We start from the raw sequence: 18,447 nt of genomic DNA on the forward strand, positions 1-18,447 counted from the left end.
CTCTCGTGCAATCCCCGTCCACTCCTCTGCGTCCAACCATGCCGGCTTTCGATTGTCGGAATTGTACTTGTCTCTCGCCTCTGACCAACGGCGGTGTGACATTGTGGCCTTCGCCACACCCAAAATCCAGTCATTCAAGATTGGATCGTACCCCTCTCTGTGAATGGCCTCAACGATGCAACTCTTTCTTTCATCATCGAGATTATCTCAAACCTCCATTACAAAGTGACCAAATTGAACTGTACAGAGCTATCGAATCCTCTATCGTATGGCCTTTCCGACCCTATCCGCCACAACATCCCCATCCCTACTCTTGTACACCTTGCTAGGATCATGCTCGTGTGATCCCCAAGGTGTACGTAGTGTGCCAATCGGTGAACTATCTACTGAAGAGAGTGGTGGATACTCTCTCAGTGGTGTGGACACATCGGTAAAACCACTACCATAGCAACCACCACCTCCACTAGCCACATTTGCATGATGTATGAGTTGAGAAGGCAAAATCTCATAATCTTTTCTCGTATTGTAATATCCATCTTCCTAATCATGCCTTGTCCCTGCGGCTCGTCCCCAGTCACCTTGACGTTGACATCATTAGTCCACATTCGGGGCATCTCTGGATCAATTGAGCCCAAAAATTTACTGATGAGGACAAGAGACTCTTACACAAGTCATCCCTCGTCCATGCTACCCTTGGGGCGAGCCCTTTGATGAACAAACCCCTTTAAAGTCTTCATAAATCTCTCCAAGAAGAACATCCACCTGCTATGGACTACCCCAGCAATTGCAACTTCATCGATCACATGCACAAGTACATGCATTTGGATGGTAAGAATGTTTGTTGGAAAGTACTTCTCCACCATGCACACTGCTTCAATAGCATTTAAGCGTCTTGCATCAATGTTGTCTTCTCTTATCTCTTTTGAATTGATCCAACGTAACAACTCACTGATTTTGTAGATTGTTCTTCTAATGTCATCTGTCAAACAACCCTTTAATGAAATTTATAAAATGGAACTGTAAAAATTAGTGCCAATCGTGGGACTTAAGACCACTGAGATTGTCATCTTTCGCAAAAGCCGTTTTCAAACATCGCATCTACCCTATGGGAGTCTTGAATGAAGATATAGTCTTCTTCACTTGTTGCTCTTCTGCACAACTCAAAACCCATGGACCTTTTGGTATAGCAAACTTTCCATTGGGTTTAAGTTGAGGCCACATCTCTGGCATTTGATCCACAGCCTGCAGGTCGTCTCTTTTGGGCCTTGCTCTCCCTTTTTCTAGTGATGGTTTTCCATATGATCTCCCCCACATTCTTGAAGATGTGCATTGGGTCGAGCAAATGATTAATTAGTAGGTCACTCCAGTATGGGAGTTCATGGAAAATAGAAAGTCTTTTCATTCCAGGTGGCATCCAATCTCCCCTCTCCAGCCACACATTTTTTCCATCGCTCGCTTTCAGTGGATGCAGGTCATGTTTGCATATGTTTGGTTCACGTAACTCATGTCCTTCAACCAAAAATCTACCATGCTCCTCGTAAAACTATCTTGCTCAAATGCTCAGAGTGGCGGAAGCCAAGTCAAGGACCACATTTCGGACATGCATGATTGCCCAAGTAACTCAAGCCTGAAACATCACATAATCACATGTGTGTAAGGGTTTCAAAGGCACTTACTTGAGCACTCATCGAAGCCTGGTCAATTGTGCATGGTCCACATGAGAATGCCTTGCACATGTACATTCGATCGTCCAATTGGTTGGGACATATCAACCACATCGATTCCCGTCCACAAGATTTGGAGTTCGTCTATAAGTGGTGCCAGATAGATGTCCATGTTCTTTGCTTTGTACTTTCCTGGGATGATCAATGACAACAACAGATGGCCCTTCTTGATAGCTATATATGGTGGATATTATAATAAGTCAGACAAATAGGCCACGTGCTCCATGACAAACTCCGTAATCCGAATGGGTTTACTCCGTCCATTGCCAGACCAAAGCGGATACATCGAGGCTCGTTCTTAAATGTAGGCCAACTTTTCTCTATGTGCTTCCATGCACGAGAGTCAGTAGGTACCCGCATCACATCATCTGTAGATCTAGTATTTGAATGCCATGTCATCAAAGTGGCTATGGATTTGCACCTGAACATGCTCTTTATTATTGAAATGATAGGAAAGTGTCGAAGGACCTTTGCAGGGATAAATTTTCCTTGTGTGTCCTCCTTGTACTTGTTTGATCCACAATTGGGACACTGTTCCAAATTTTCATACTCATTGCAAAAAAGTATACAATCATTAGGACATGCATGTATTTTGTGATAATCCAAGCCCAAATTAGTAAGAAGCTTTTTAGTGGCTGGACGGATAGGGGGCATGCGATTCCCTTTTGGCAAGATTTGCTCATTGAGCAACCTGCCGTTACATGAACAAGTCAGTCCCTTGATCACATTATTGAGCTGTAATTTGCACTTTATCATGCTTAGGATACAATGTATTTACTTGAAAAGCTCTGTGGATTGAGACATCAAACCAACTGTAGACAGACTGCAAATTAAGCATTGTCAATGCGGTACGGAGAACTGAGATTTTTGCACCAATGTAAAGCAGCATGCGTGAAAGACTTTGCATCATCTCGCCCTCTTTATTGTTGCTATCATGCCGTCGATATGAACGGGATGGCCGAGGTTGGTCCGCAGTATTGTGTTCAATGTTGTCATCTTCTATGTTTTCAATGCTGGGATCCATGTCAAAGAACGCGTCTAACATCTGCTCCATCTCTACTTCTTGAAATGCCACATCAGGTATTGGTTGGCAAGACTCAGTCGATGGCTGTTCGTTTGAAAATCGTCTTCTCTTGGATGAAGTTGGAGCAATATCTACTTGCGGAGTTTGATCTTAGAAGTGCACGGAGATTAGAACCACAAGGTAATAATCTCGTCTTTATTGGTCAATGATTATATATTAAGGTTCTTGAAGTTTGTGTGCACTTTTGAAGTTCGATTTCATTTTTTCAACTATTTGTTGCTAGCTCTAACCTAACCTAGTCTAACATAACCTATAACCTAAACCTAACCTATACGCTAACCTAACTGAAGTCCGTTTGCGTTTTTTGAAGTACACGAGTTATCTTCGAAGTCTGTTTGCGTTTCTTCTACTATTTGCCACTAGCTCTAACCTAACATATAACCTAAACGTAACATAACCTAACATAATCTAACCTAACCTAACCGAAGTCCGTTTGCGTTTTTGAAGTACATGAGTCATCTTCGAAGTCCGTTTGCGTTTTTTCTACCATTAATTTGCCGCTAGCTCTAACCAAACCTATAACCTAAACTTAACTTAACCTAACATAACCTACAACTTAAACCTAACCTATAAGCTAACCTAACTAAAGTCCGTTTGTGTTTTTTGAAGTATACGAGTCATCTTCGAAGTCCGTTTGCGTTTTTTCTACTATTTGCCGCTAGCTCTAAGTTAGCTTATAATCTAACCTAACTTTTTACGTACAGCCTATAGCCTAACCTAAGCTAACTTGTTGCCTAAACCTAACCTACAATCTAGCTAACCTAATTTATAACTTAATTTAACCTATAATTTAAACTTAACATAGAACCTAACCTATAAGCTAATCTAACCTAACCTATAAGCTAACCTAATCTAATATAGCCTAACGTATAACCTAACTTATAACTTATAACTTAACATATAACATATACCCTAACCTAACCTATATATAACCTAGCCGAAACCTATAACCTAAACCTCATCAATTGCATAATTTCAAAAACGACAAAATTCAAAACGAATTTTCTTCAAAACAAGATTTTTTCATAAACCAAAACGAAAATTTTTCATAATTCAAAACGAAATTTCACGACACAAACCATAATTTCAAAACAAATTTTTTTCAAAGCATTGTTTCAAAACAAAATGACATAAATATTTAAAGCATTGAAAGTTTAAAGCTTGAAATTTTCTTTTGTCAATATACAAATTAATTTTAATATGCATTAAAAGTTCGAGCACTCACATGCGGCCTATTTGAGCAAGAAAGGGTGTTGTAAACGTCTATGAACCTGCAAAAACGCACACACACACACACACACACATTATGTTAAACCCTAAACCTTAAACCTACAAGCAAACTTGAAAACTACTTGGTGCTATGGAGTAGTCCACAAGCAAGATTTTCACATCCGGCAACTTGTTTCGCACCAGATTTGCAGTAGGTGAGGAAGAAGAGGCGCAAAAGAAGAGAAATGCGCAGGGAAAGACCCGCGGGTTTGTTTTTTGCAGGGTCCTTTGGTACAGGTTTCGATACAGGCGTCGGAACATACATCTATATAGGCGTCAAAAAGTGCTTTGATATAACCATCTGAAAGCGCATCAGAATAGAAGTCGAAAATTCAAAAATAATTTTTAAAAAAAACTTCATCTCCTTCCATACTTATCTACACATATACCGGCGCCCGCCATTGACGCCGGTAATTTGGCGCCGGAATTTAAGTGACCTCTTGTAGTGTTTTCAATGTGCTCATGAAAACAAGCCAATGAATGATGCCAACTCTAGTGAAGTTTCTTATATTATGTTTTACAATATATATTCAAATTCAAAAGAGAACATATCTTTTAATGGGTTCCCTCTAGACTTTTCAATGTGCTCATGAAAAAAAGCCAATGAATGTAGGCCTAAGGACTATAACCGTCCCGCTCTCCCTTTATGACAGCCCGTACAAAACACAGCCCTATAAAATAAAGTCAATCGGGCAAAATCAAACCATAATAAAAATAATAAACTCGGATAGGAGCCCACCTCAATCAATAAAAAACTTGTGCATTCATGTTTTAGACATGAGTTTACTGATATTGATGCCACCGCTTGGGCTTCTTTTAATCGCAGGTGCCCTCTAGTCCCCCTCTCACCCCCCTTTCCTCTCTTCAAATCCCTTCTTTCCCAAACCATAGACAAAAAAAAAAAAAAAAGTCTAAGTGCATTGAAATTTTGGCATTAAATTGATCAATGATGCGAAGATCAACCTTGAATCACGAGGCACATATAGTTGTAGGCCTTGTCAACAAAGTGAACCTTGAAAAATAGCTAGTCAACATGGACGGTCTCTAATTAATGATATTTATATGATGGATAGGTAGAAAGTAAAATCTATCGTTGGATTGTTTTTCAAGATCTAACGGATGATATCAAATGAACATGGATAAGGCTTTGTTCTTAATAGCAAGGCCACCTCTATATTAAACTCTCTCTCTCTCTCTCTCTCTCTCTCTCTCTCTCTCTCTCATTTTTGTAACAATTATAACACTAATGAAAAGGCTCACATGGGTTCATTGAGGGACCCATGTGCGGGGGAGTTGTCTTTGTGCCCAATCTCGTGTTGCTCTTCTTCTCCCCCTCTCCTCTTTCTTGCATGCATGCGTAGCATTCTAGTCTAGGAGGTGCCCATTACCATGCTTTTGTGCTCTATCACGCTCTTTCCTTATCTTGTGATAATATGTGCTTCTATATACACATTGTAGCTCTCATGTAGCAAGGTATGATTCGCTCTATTTAGTCTCTTGCAATTGAAGCATTGGGATATTCAACATGCTCATTACGAGAGAAAATAAAAAGAGCTGGACAATGGGAAAGCTACACCAAAAGCTAGAGCCTGCAGAAGGGGAAAGGTCTGCAAGATTGTGACATAGAACGAGATAAGAAAATAGCTCATGCTCACAACAAAGTGATAAGTATTTGAGATCAGTGTAGAGTGGAGTGCATGATTCTTCAAAAAAAAGGCCAGTAGTTTGATATTCGGATTCCATGCAAATTATTGAGTGTGATTCTTCAAAGTCAACAACACATCACATTAGATCTCTAGTCCACACAGACACACATACATACACTGTGATGTTTATGGAATGATGTGGGCCACCCCAAAGAATTTGAAATATTTGTTTTTATGCTTTTGGACCTCATGGATGTAAGCATTCTTGTACATTGTACAATAGAAGTGTGTGCCATCTGTCTCTACGCATGCATGACAATTGTTCAAGGTACATATTGTTTTTGTTTTTGTACATAGAAGTGCCAAGAGTTGAAAGAGTGAGTAAATGTTTTAGAAACATGAAGAAAACTAAACTTTTTATCAGCTTTGGGTCGTGAGTGAGCTTGGGTTTTTGGGAAAGAAGAAGAAGCTACTCGGTGCAGGTGCAGCTTGCAATGAAGGGTGGGGTTTTTGGAGTAGAGATACCATGCGCATATATGAGGGCCTTGGGACTTGATTGGAGAGTGTGCCTCTCATCAAGAAAGCCATGAACATGGATTTTTAGCTCTGCAGCTTCACCCTTTTTTGTGTTTGGTTTGGTGATGAAGGCTATGTGGAATAGAGTCTCTACTAACACATGGAAGGGCGTTTGAGAAAGAGTGAAGCGCTTGGTTTTTATCATCAAAAGTGCAGAGGCTTCCACTATTTTTTTCTTCCATTTTATTGATTCCTTTGCTTCCTTGAGTGCAAGTGAGTACAGTAGAAAGTATAGGTTTGTAGAGCAAAGATAGTTGGGGCTAGTCAAGATTGGATGTGGGTAAGATTCAAACAATTTGTGAGTGAACATAAGCCCATGTCCTCTTGAGAAAGTTATTCTCTTCATCCTCTTTTCTTTGTGGTGGTTTGAGGTGTTGTAAAGGCCAACCTCTCAATCCTACACCTAAATTGATGCCCCCAATGAAGAGAAGAGAATTATTTTGATAGGGTTTTATCTACGAATTGTCATCCATTTGTAGATCAACTCAAGTCCTTATACTCTCTTGATTGTAAAATGAATTTGCAAGGCTTGGACCGTTGTAGGAAGTACTTGGAATCTTATGATAATATATTTAAGAATTGTGGGCTCAATGATGATAAGGAACATGGTTTGTAGATGGGAAGTCAAAGTATCTTAATAAGTATACCTTTGGCCAAAGGAAGCTATCATGTTTGACAGCTCATGACTTGAACTTCGAATGGGAAGAAGATAACTTGGGAAAGCATACATTCGATTATGAAATATGGAAGCTTGATAGAGGGTTTTTGAAGTCGAAGTGAATAAAGAGAATGAGGCAACATGTGAACATGTGGAAGATGTTTCCATATATGTTATTGAAACTTGCCATATGAATAAATACCAGCCCAATTTGATTCCAAAAAAGCATGTAAATCTAGCGGCAATGATCCCCCTGGTGATAAAATAACCCAAGGTGTAAAGTTCCACTCAAGTAAAGATCCACTTAACAGACTACCAATGCTTAGACCCTGGGCTATGCATAAATCTGTTGACCTGTGAGATTGCAAATTGAATATCCGGCCTCGTATTGCATACATAAATAAGGCATCCAATAGAATTTTGGTAAAGAGTGACATCGGTAGGATCACCAGCATCATGAAGACTCAACTTCAAACTTGTTTCCATGGGAGTGGTATTAGGCTTGCAGTTCTCAAGTCCAAACTTACATAGCAATGTCTCTATGTAACGTGTTTGACACAATTGTTAGATTTCAGGCCCCATGACCGTTGGCCATGCGCCCACCCACTTTCTCTAATTCATTTGGTTATAATGTCAATTAGGAGTTGAGAGGGTTTACTCTCAAAAGCTCCACCATACGACTGTGTCTCCTTCTTCTCCCCCTTCTCTCCTTCCCTCTCTTGCACTCACCTCCCTAGTTTCCACAAGTGGTATCAGAACTCAGGAAGCTCGACAGACCTCAACACATGCAATCCCCCTTGCGGCTTCAATGGAAATCTTGGAACCTTGAGAGCTTTTGGAAGCACATGCTGCAGGTGAAGTCGAGCAGTGGGAGCATCTAAGAATCGAGCTAAGGAGAGAGAGAATTGACGAGCTTGGGAGAGCTCGTGTGTGTACACACACGAGCTCTACTGTGTGTACACACACTAGAGCATAGTGAAGCAAGCAAGAAGAAAATCAAGCTGCAACAGGGCGATCGGGCAGATCCAAGGAGAATTGAGCAAGCTAGAAATCGACAACTCGTAGCGAGCAAAGCTTGGGAGTACCAAGGCAAGAGGAAATTGGGATGCACTGATCGAGCTGTTACACACACAAGAAAATTGGAACTGTTTCAGAGCTTGAACAGCATCAGCAGCATCAACTGAAGAGCATTGAGCACTCAGATGAGCTTGGAAGGGGGCAAGCAAGTAGAACCGAGCAGGACATGCACTCACACAACCCTTGTCTCCGTCGTTCGACAGTCTGCAGCAGCAGAGCCTGCATTTTGACAGTTTGCATAGAATAAGTTTTTTTTTGAAAAACTTTGACTTACACATCGAGTGTGTGCAAGCCCTCACTCCCACCTTAGCACTCGACAACCCCCCGCCCCCTCACACACGCACGTGTGAGAGAGCGGAGTTGTGAGATTGAGAGAGAGAGAGAGAGAGAGAGAGGAGGGATCTCTGACATTGACATTGACACCACTCTCAACGAGAGAGAGAGAGAGAGAGAGAGAGAGAGAGAGAGAGAGCAGGGCTTCGTCATCGGCATCGGACACTCCCATCCAACGCGACGAGAGTCGGCCTCGGCATCGATGACTCGCCGCTCCGCACTCGCATCGACATTGGCGAGAGCAGATCGGCTCTCGGCTAGTCCTTGACATCTGCATCATTTTTTGGCATTCTTCGATGACACAGCATATCAATTTTGACACCGATTTTTTACGACTTGACACCTCTCATTACAGAACAGATTTCCAAAATCTGACCCCAACACTAGCATTCCCGCGGACGAGTGTTTTCCCATGGATGGTTGTGCTTGCAACATGCATGGGTGAGGTACCTCTATTATAGAGGAGTGACATCCAACATCGGCACCGAGCACACCGATTACTCTCTACGACATAGTTTTCAGCTTCAACGTTTTGGTGGCTATTTGACTAGCGCATTTCATGGCGGCAAAAATTGGCACCAACATTCCCATTCTACATCGACTCGCAAGTTACAAGGGGTTTTTGAGCCCACATACAATAGTTTCTCCAGCTTTCCAGACACTTACAAGCACATCGCCTTTTAGGCGATATTGCAGTCATTTTGATAGTTGTTTCTCTGCAGATAGATGCATAGACATATGCATATTTGTTTGAGCATGTATAATGCTATTGAGCTCTTTTGAGAGCAGACATCCATGCAGGGATCCTTTTCACTACACACAGCAGTTCTTGGCGCATGTTTTTGCACGGTCACTCGTGTACATTGAGTTGTGATAACTGTCTATTGTACTTTATGTGGAGCCATTTTTTGGCTATATTGGTAGTTTTCCCGGCCGTTTCTGAGACTCTGACCAAAAGAGCCCTTTTTGAGATTGTGGCTAGTCGATTTGTGTCTACTTTAGCCTTTGGAGGACCGTTGCATGAGGCTTTCTTTGAGCTGGGATGTTCTCAAATATTGAGATACCTTTGGTGATACTGGTTGCTGGAGTTCCCCTCTTTCGATACCCTCGCAATAGGATATGTATTTGGACGGTTTCTTTTGCTTTTGACGCCGAGTTGGCGATCACACGACAGTTGGTTTTGAGCAATTTATGCCCAGTGGTTGTTTTGAGCAATTCATGAAAGAAGAGAGAATGCGTACACCGATGAGCAGTGGGAAGACTTGAATAAGCGTGCCATGGCGACCATTTGCATGCACCTTGGTGAATCCATTTACTTTACCATAATGGATAACACCATTGCCAAATATTTATGGGATGCTCTATGTGCAGCATGGGATGGCAACAGTGCCTCGAACAAGGTTTTCTTGATGAAGAAGCTTATGCACATGAATATGAAAGAGGGCACTAATGTTAGTTCTCACTTGAACGATTTCAACAACATATTTTCATAGATTCCATTTTGGTGATGAAATGAAGGCCATTTTCTTGCTATATTTGCTACCATTGTCATGGGATACCTTCAACACAGCCATAAGCAATTTTGCACCTAATGGCAAGGTAGTTTTTAGTGATGTTGCTAGTGCATTGCTCACTGTGAGGATATTCAACATCAATCTGTTGATGTGAGTGGGCATGGTGATGTGTATGTGGCTAGTGGGAATCGTTACAAACAAAGGCAGCGTGGTCGTAGCCACGGTTGTTCTCAGGATTGTAGGCAAGGTCGTAGCAAGAGTTGTGGCAAAGACATGAGAAATGTTGAGTGTTACTATTGCCATAAAAAGGGAGACTTGAAGAAAGATTGCCGCACATTGCAACGTGACAAGGGCAAAGAGAAAGTGAAGTCTGACAAACCTACATGTAGCGTGGAAATTGAAGAGCTTAATGTAGTTGAGTATCTAGCCATTGAGACAGTTTTTGACGTGCCAAATGATGTGTTGATTTTCACATCAAATTTGAGTCCTGATGCATTGTTAGCTCTTGACGAGTGTTATGCGCAGAATTGGATTGTGGACTTGAGTGCCAAGCCAACTTTCACGTGACTCCTCACAAGGAGTGGTTTTCTACGTATAATTCCACGCATGGCACAATGAAGCTAGGCAATTCTTATGAGCTTGATATATGCGGTGTGGGAAACATCTAGTTTTCTATGCGTAATGGCACTGAGTTTATGCTGCACAATGTTAGACATGTACCCAAATTGACAAAGAGTTTGGACAGCTAGATCATGGTTCTTGGTTTATCAAGAAGGGAAATTTGGTCATGCTTAAAGGCCAGAAGTTTGGCTCATTGTACTCACTTTATGTCTCTTTTGTGAAAGAAAACTCTATTTGTGTAACCAAGCTACCGTCTACAGAGAGTTGTGGCATAGCCGGCTAGGTCATATGAGTCAGAAGGGAATGAACATTTTGGTTATATCCTTGTGTTAGATTAGTCTAACTTCTCTTTATGTGAGCATTGCATCTATGGCAAAATGACTAGGTTGACATCAACACCTTTGACAAGGAGTTAGGGAGTCCTCTAGATCTCGTCTAAAGCACTTCTATGGACCTATGCCAATAAATTCTCTAGGGGGAGCGTTATACTTCCTAACATTCATTGATGACTCTACTAGAAAGGTGTGGGTTTATCTCTTGAAGCAGAAGAGCGACGTCTTTAGTGTTTTTTAGAAGTTCTTAGCCCTGCTCAAGAACCAATTGGGTAGAAATTTTAAAGCTTTGCACTGTGAAAATGGAGGCAAGTACATCTCCTCCGAGTTCAAGGATTACTACAATAAACGAGGCATTGAGAGACAGTATACCATGCCTTACACACCCAAGCAGAACAGTATGGTTGAGAGGATGAATAGAACCATTCAAGAACATGCCACTTCTATGTTGTCTACGGCCAACTTACCTCCGAGAGTTTTGGGGCAAAGCTGTTACAGTGGATGCTTATTTGATCCATTGGTCACCTAGTACACCTGTCATAATAATCAATATCTAATTCTCCTAAATGATTTTCTCATGTTAAACTGATCATTTAATATGGGGAAGTGCCAGGGGAGAAAAAGCTAGAATATTGGTTAAGCTAGTAGACTGGCCACAGTAGGGATCCAAAGGAGGGAAAATAGGGATCCAAAGGGGGGCCATTTCCAAAAGATCCATGTGCAACAATGGGCTAAAAAGACCCTAAGGTTCAGCCCATTAAGACTTCCAAAATGCTAAGGTTCCAAAATTCAAAGGTTGTGTCCAAAGGTCAACCATAGGGGAATTGGATGCTTTGTGTGTGTACAAAAAAGTCTTTACAATCCCTACTTAGGAGGGGGCAAGCCTTGCATGTAGGGGATGAGAGAGAAAGCCACACACACACACACAAGCTCCCTTTACACAAAGGGAATGAGGGACACATGTCAGCTCCCTAGGCCAGATGCCCGCAAGGTGTACCCAATTCCTATTGGATGGCCTTGGAGGTGGACCAATGAGAATTAGGCTAGAGTAAATCTAGTTTAATTAATTTAAAAACACTTAATAAGAGAACCAATGAGAATTAAGTCTTCTAGAAGACTATTGGACAGTCTCCCAAGGGGTCCAATGAGCATTCAGCAGCCCAATGGCTTGCCTGATTCCTATTGGCCAGGACGCAAAGGGGTCCAATGAGAGCTTAGTTGAATTATTAAATTACCTAAAGCTCTCACAAAAAGGGAAAGGGGGACACATGTCACAAGGCTATCACTTATGCTGCTTAATTGTCATTGGCTAGCCCTAGGGAGGTTCAATGAGAGAATAGCAAGAGCAAATAGCAAGAGGGGTCTCCCAAGAGAGAGAGGGGGCTGATTTTTGCAAGGCATTATCACACACACACTCACACAATCTCATGTGTGAAGTAAAGAAGACTCTCTCTCCTTCTCAAGCTTTAATGGAAAGCTTACCACCTACTCCAAGCTTGTGAGAAGGGAGGCCTACACCTACAACTCTTGGCTTTGTGATGCAAATCCAACCAAGAGCCAAGATTCAATGCATGTTCATCTCCTCTACCATGCTAATTATGAAGCTCAGCTATGCTAATATGAGTGATTATGTACATCTTTCTCGTAAGACTACTCCTTCTTCCTCTCAATCTACTCTCATACCCTGCTAGCTCTCACCATCTTCGAAGGTGTGTGAGGTCTTGGGTCTGAGACCGGGGATAATTGATGTTGTGTTTTGCTAAGTGTTTTGCTTAGTGCATGAAGCTTTCATCTTCATTGCACTAGCTAGTCTTGAAGGAACACAAAGAATTGTATTGTACAATGTCTCTCTTGATGGGAGAAACCATAATACAAAGCCTTTTGGAGGGGGGACCGGCTCCATGCAAATCCGGTCCTCAACTGTTGTCAATAGCTTAATTTCTCTCTCTTTTGAAAGTATTGTTCATGCTATCTAACTAGGTGTTATGCTTTTTGTTGCTCTCTCCATCCAAGCACTCTTGTAATTCTCATTAGGAATCTATTCTAATGAAATGCCCACTATGTTCATGCTAATTTCCGCTACACACAAGTTTCTAGGCCATTAAATGTTTCATTGGTATCAGAGCACAAGGTTTCTCTTTTCTTGCTCAAGAAGGGAGGTCCTCAAGCTAGCTATAAATGGTTGGTATTATTAATTTCCTATGAGTAAGTAGAATAGGGATTTTGTAGCCTTGCAGTGTGCCTGCCTTCGTGCACATAACGGGGCATCACCGTCGAGAGCTATGGTCTTAATAGTGGAGTCCTACGGGGCTTGCCTTGCCTACGGCTTAACCACTATTGAGCTATTAGAAGCTTGACAGGAGCCGGTGTTGTTTTGGTGTTGAAAGACCCTCTCTTCTATTCCTTGCAATAATGGTATTTGAGCCACGAGTACAATAGCTTGAGTGCTTTTTCTAAAGGGTTAAAGAGGAGTAGCAACTAGGGCTTGAAGTGCCAAAGTACACCTAAAAAGTTTACACCTAAAAGTTGTTAGAATGGCTGACAATAGTAAAGAGAGTGAAATTAATGTTGGTAACTTTGATTTTGCTAATGAGCAAGCTACTAATGATGCTCCGATGCTTGTTAACTATCTTGTTTCTAGGCTTCAACAAGCCATGGGCAATCCATCTCTCCAAAGTGAAGTGCAACGGCAGCTCCGTGCTCATGGGATTCTCCAAGCTCATCACCATGACGAGAGAAAATCTAGGAAGCCTCCTTGTGAGACTTCCAAAAGAGGTCTCTCTCCGATTCGGGAAGAAGAAGAGAATCCATACAAAGGGCTCAAGAATTTACTTCTTGATGATGCATCTCCTTCCCAAAGGATAACTCAAGAGCCTCCACCGAAGGAACGAGAAAGAAGTGAGTCTCCCGCCACCTCGACGGAGATGGCTCCACGAAGACGGCAGGCTAAATGCTCTCCATCACCACCAAAGCGGAGAAGACCATCGCACCCTTCTCCACACCATAATTCAAAGAGGGATGATAAAAAGCAAGAGAAGAAAAAGGCAAGAAAGAGGACACCCTCTTCTCCATCTTCTTCATCCTCTTCCTCTTATGAAAGTGATGGTGAAGATGACGAAGATCAAGACAAGAAAAAGTTGAGAAAGAGGTCACCCTCTTCTCCACCTTCCTCAAATTTTTCACCTTCTGAAGAAAGTGATGGTGCAACCTTTGAACCATAAAAAATAAGAGGCCATAGGAAATCCTATGCCGCGTGGAAGAGGTCGTCCAGGCTCAAGAAGTTCAAAGAGGGAGGGAAGAGCATCTCTTTCCTTACCTATGATGGCACCTTTGGTGCTACGGACAAAGTCTTGGCCTTTATCCAACAGTTTGATGCGGCGTTTGGAGATGAGGGCTTCACAGAGTTCTTTAAGCTACGCCATGTAGCTATGCACTTTCAAAAGTCCGCCAGACAATGGTGGTCTAGCCTACGAGCCAATGCTGAAGCTCCACAAACATGGAAAGCGTTAAGAGCTTCCATTATGAAGCAGTTTTTGGCCACCGATGCCAAAGACAAAGTCTCACCGAATGGTGAAGCTTAAAGCTCTCTCCGGATGAATCCATCCACAAATATGTAGACAAGTTTTGGGACCTACAACTCAAAGCCATTGTCTTCAAAAAGTTGGATTTTGGAGAGCAAAAGCAGCAATTTTGTACGGGCTTAACCAAAGAAATGGCGGAGTATGTCAACTCCCAAAGGCCACGTACCATATCGGCGGTAATGCACCATACTATGGTGGCCTCTTGAATCAATTTCCAAACGGGGGCTAAAAGAAATAATAAGCCCACGAAAAACAAGGGTTCCAACGACCCTAAGGGGAAGGACAATGTCCAAAAGTCTCCTAAGGGCAACTCCAACAAAACTAAAGAGAAGGGAGTTTACAAAGGTAAAAACAAACTCTCTCCTGAAGAGCTTGAGCATTATCGTAAGGATAACCGGTGTTTCAAGTGCGGCGAACAAGGGCATGTGTACCGTGCTTGTCCCCAAAAGAACAACCGCCAAGATCCTCCTAGAGCTACCTTGGTTGAAATCCAAGAGGAGGGGACTCACCAAACTCATCACAAAGGATCTCCTCTATGCCATGCTTGGGGAAAGGTAAGAGAACATGATGCTTTTATTCTCTTTGACCCTGGTTCTACTCACAATTTTATATCTATAGAGTTGGCCACCAAGCTAGGCATACAAGCCTACGAGATGGGAGATGTCCTACCCGCAGATAGTGCTTTCAAGGGGCAAGAAGCTTCAATCACTCCCTTAATCGGGAAATTGAGGCTTCATGTCCAAAGCTATGTGGACAAAGAGGACTTCTTTATCTCTCCTCTCAAGCATGAGGATGTAATCCTAGGGGCACCATGGTTTGATCGCCTCGCTGCCAATGTTAAATTCCTTGAAAGGAGAATCTCCTTTAAGTTCGGGGAAAAAGACATGTATATAGATGCTAAGGAAATGGGTAACACTATCCCCATTGTACATACACCAGCTTTCAACAAGTCAATAAAGAGCTCTATTTCTGTGTACATGATTTTTGCTAAAGATTCTCAAAATGAACCTAATGCTTTAGCAAAAGAAAATAAAAGCAACCAAAAGGAATTAGAGTTATCCAATTTTCTCAAGGGGTTTCAAGATGTCTTTATTGAGGACATCCCTTGTGAGCTACCTCCTAAATGAGGTAATGATGACCATGCAATTGAACTTCTTCCAGGAAGTTCACCACCTAACAAACCTCCTTATAGAGTTTCTCAAGCTCAACAAGAGGAGATTATGCGGCAAGTGCATGAGTTAGTTGAGAAGGGCATGGTTAGGCCTAGCTCATCTCCATTTTGCTCACATGTGCTATTAGTGCAAAAGAAAGACGGCACATATCGTATGTGTGTCGACTATAGAGCACTAAATAAGATCACTATCAAGAATAGGTTTCCCATTCCACGTGTAGAAGACCTATTTGATAAGCTACAAGGATCGACCTACTTCAGTAGGATTGACCTAAAAAGTGGCTATCATCAAATAAGGATAGTTGATCAAGACATTGTAAAGACAGCATTTCGCACCACATTTGGTCTTTACGAATACATTGTCATGCCTTTTGGCTTGACCAATGCACCAGCCACATTCAACCACTTGATGGAGAAGCTGTTCCTCATCGAACCTTCACTGGAGTGTTCTTTGATGATATTATCATCTACTCTAATTCATTAGACGAACACAAGCAACACCTCCAGGTAATATTTCAAGTTTTAAGAGAGAATAAACTTTATGTTAATCGAAATAAAAGTGATTTTTCCTTGCAAGAGATTCAGTATTTAGGTCACATTATCTCTCAAGATGGCATCCAAATGGATCCATCAAAGTTAGAGGTAATAAAAGGATGGCCTAAACAAGGGATTTTCATGAACTAAGAAGCTTTATAGGTATGTGTGCATACTTTAGACGCTTCATAGAAAAGTTCTCACAAATTGGGGGACCATTACATGACCTAACAAAGAAAAGCGTTAGGTATACATGGTCTCTAAGGAGAACAATGCTTTCGAAAAGCTTAAAGAAAAACTTATCTCTCAACCTGTGCTTACACTACCGGATCTCTCAAAACCATTTGAGGTCCAATGTGATGCTTGTGGTGGTTGCCTTGGAGCTATTTTGCTCCAAGAAGGGCACGCCATAGGCTATGAAAGTCGAAGGCTCGACCCTATTGAGCAAGCTCTAGGCATATATGAAAAGGAACTCCTTGCAGTTCTACATGCCTTAGACTCATGGAAGCACTATTTATTGGGGACTCCTTTCATTCTGCGAACGGATCACCAAAGTCTTAAGTACTTCATGACGCAGACCAAACTCTCCGACTAACAAATGAGGTGGGAAATTTTCCTTTCGCAATTTCATTTTCATATTGCTCACATTGCTGGCAAGCATAATCAAGTAGCTGATGCACTCTCAAGACGGCCGAGAGTGAATGCGGTTTCCATAGCAACTCACAATGATCTATCTTCAATGATAGATGAGTATGCTATTGATCCTGATTTTAGAGATGTGATTTCAGCCCTAGCATTAGGGAATAAAGAAGAACCATTTACTTTACAAGATGGTTATCTTCTCTATGGCAATAGACTATGTGTACTAACTCACTACGTGAGAAAGTAATGTATGAATCTCATGCTCCACCTTATGCAGGGCATAGAGGGATTCAGTCTACCTTAAAGGGAATTGAAACATATTTCTATTGGCCTACCATGAAAGTGAACATACAAGAGTATGTTTCTAAATGTGTGGTATTCCAAAAGACAAAATTTGATAGAGGGAAGCAACCTGGATTGCTTCAACCCTTGCCAATCCCTAATTCACCATGGGAGAGCATATCCATGGATTTTATCTTTGGATTGCCTAAGTCTATCCATGGGAATACGGGAAATGGATGATAGTATACAGGTTCAGTAAACAAGCTCATTTTATACCTGTCAAAAATACTATCAAAGCCCATCAAATGGCAACCCTCTTCATTTCACAAATTTTCAAGTACCATTTTCAAGTAATTTCTGGAAGGGTCTCTTTGAGAATTTAGGGACAAGGCTAAACTTCTCTTTGGCCTATCATCCACAAACGGATGGCCAAAGTGAAATAGCTACCCTAACAATTATCGATCTACTAAAAGCCTATGTAATGGAAGTGAATCAAAGATCCCAATGGGAGAAGTACTTACCCTTAGTAGAGTATGCTTACAATAACATTGTACATACTTCCACGTGAAAAGCACCTTTCGAGGTAATTGAGGGAAGATCAAAAAGTCCCTTGCTACTTATGGTACATGGGAAGATCTTCACTGCAGATGAGTATAGCCGAGACCTACAAGAATCTTTTCAAAAGATTAAAGATGATATCTCTATCTCACAGCAAAGGCAAAAGGCTGCCCTGTTGACAAGCACAGAAGAGCCCAAGCCTTTAAAGAAAATGATTGGGTCTTATTAAAGTTTCCCAAGGCTCAATTAAGGCACACGACGGGCAAGAATCCTACGGGACACCAAAAGTACTATGCTAAACCAGCAAAAAGGTACTATGGTCCCTTCCAGATTCTTAGGCCAATCAATGAGATGGCCTGTCAACTCAAGTTGCCCAATCATTGGCTCATACGCAATGCTTTCCATGTGAGCCTATTAAAGCCTTACAAAGGAGAGCCACCTCAAGAACCAACTACTGAAGACCCACCGGAGATCGAGGACCAAGAGGAGGTGTTGCAGCTCGAGTCCATTCTCCGACATGAAGACAAGGTACTAAGAGGTGGTAAGAGTATCTGACGATATCTTATTAAGTTTAAAAATTATCCTTTTGAAGATGCTAGATGGATGCAAGGCATACAATTAAAGGATAACCTAAACCTTGTCAATGCTTACAATGCTTCCCAAGAGTAAGCAAATGTACAAAATGTTAAAAATGAACAAAGCTTTTGTCTTATAAGACTCTCTTGTTCTTTATTGTGCACAAAAAATGAAGTAGTATGCATGCTTAGATCAAGTTTGCAGAGACGACGTCTCCCAAACACCAAGAAGAGCTTGTCACTCTACTATGGAAGATTGATAGGACTAAT

Source organism: Adiantum capillus-veneris, chromosome 13 (genome assembly GCF_014529385.1).
Source record: "Adiantum capillus-veneris isolate H3 chromosome 13, ASM1452938v2, whole genome shotgun sequence".
Taxonomy (NCBI): Eukaryota; Viridiplantae; Streptophyta; class Polypodiopsida; order Polypodiales; family Pteridaceae; genus Adiantum; species Adiantum capillus-veneris.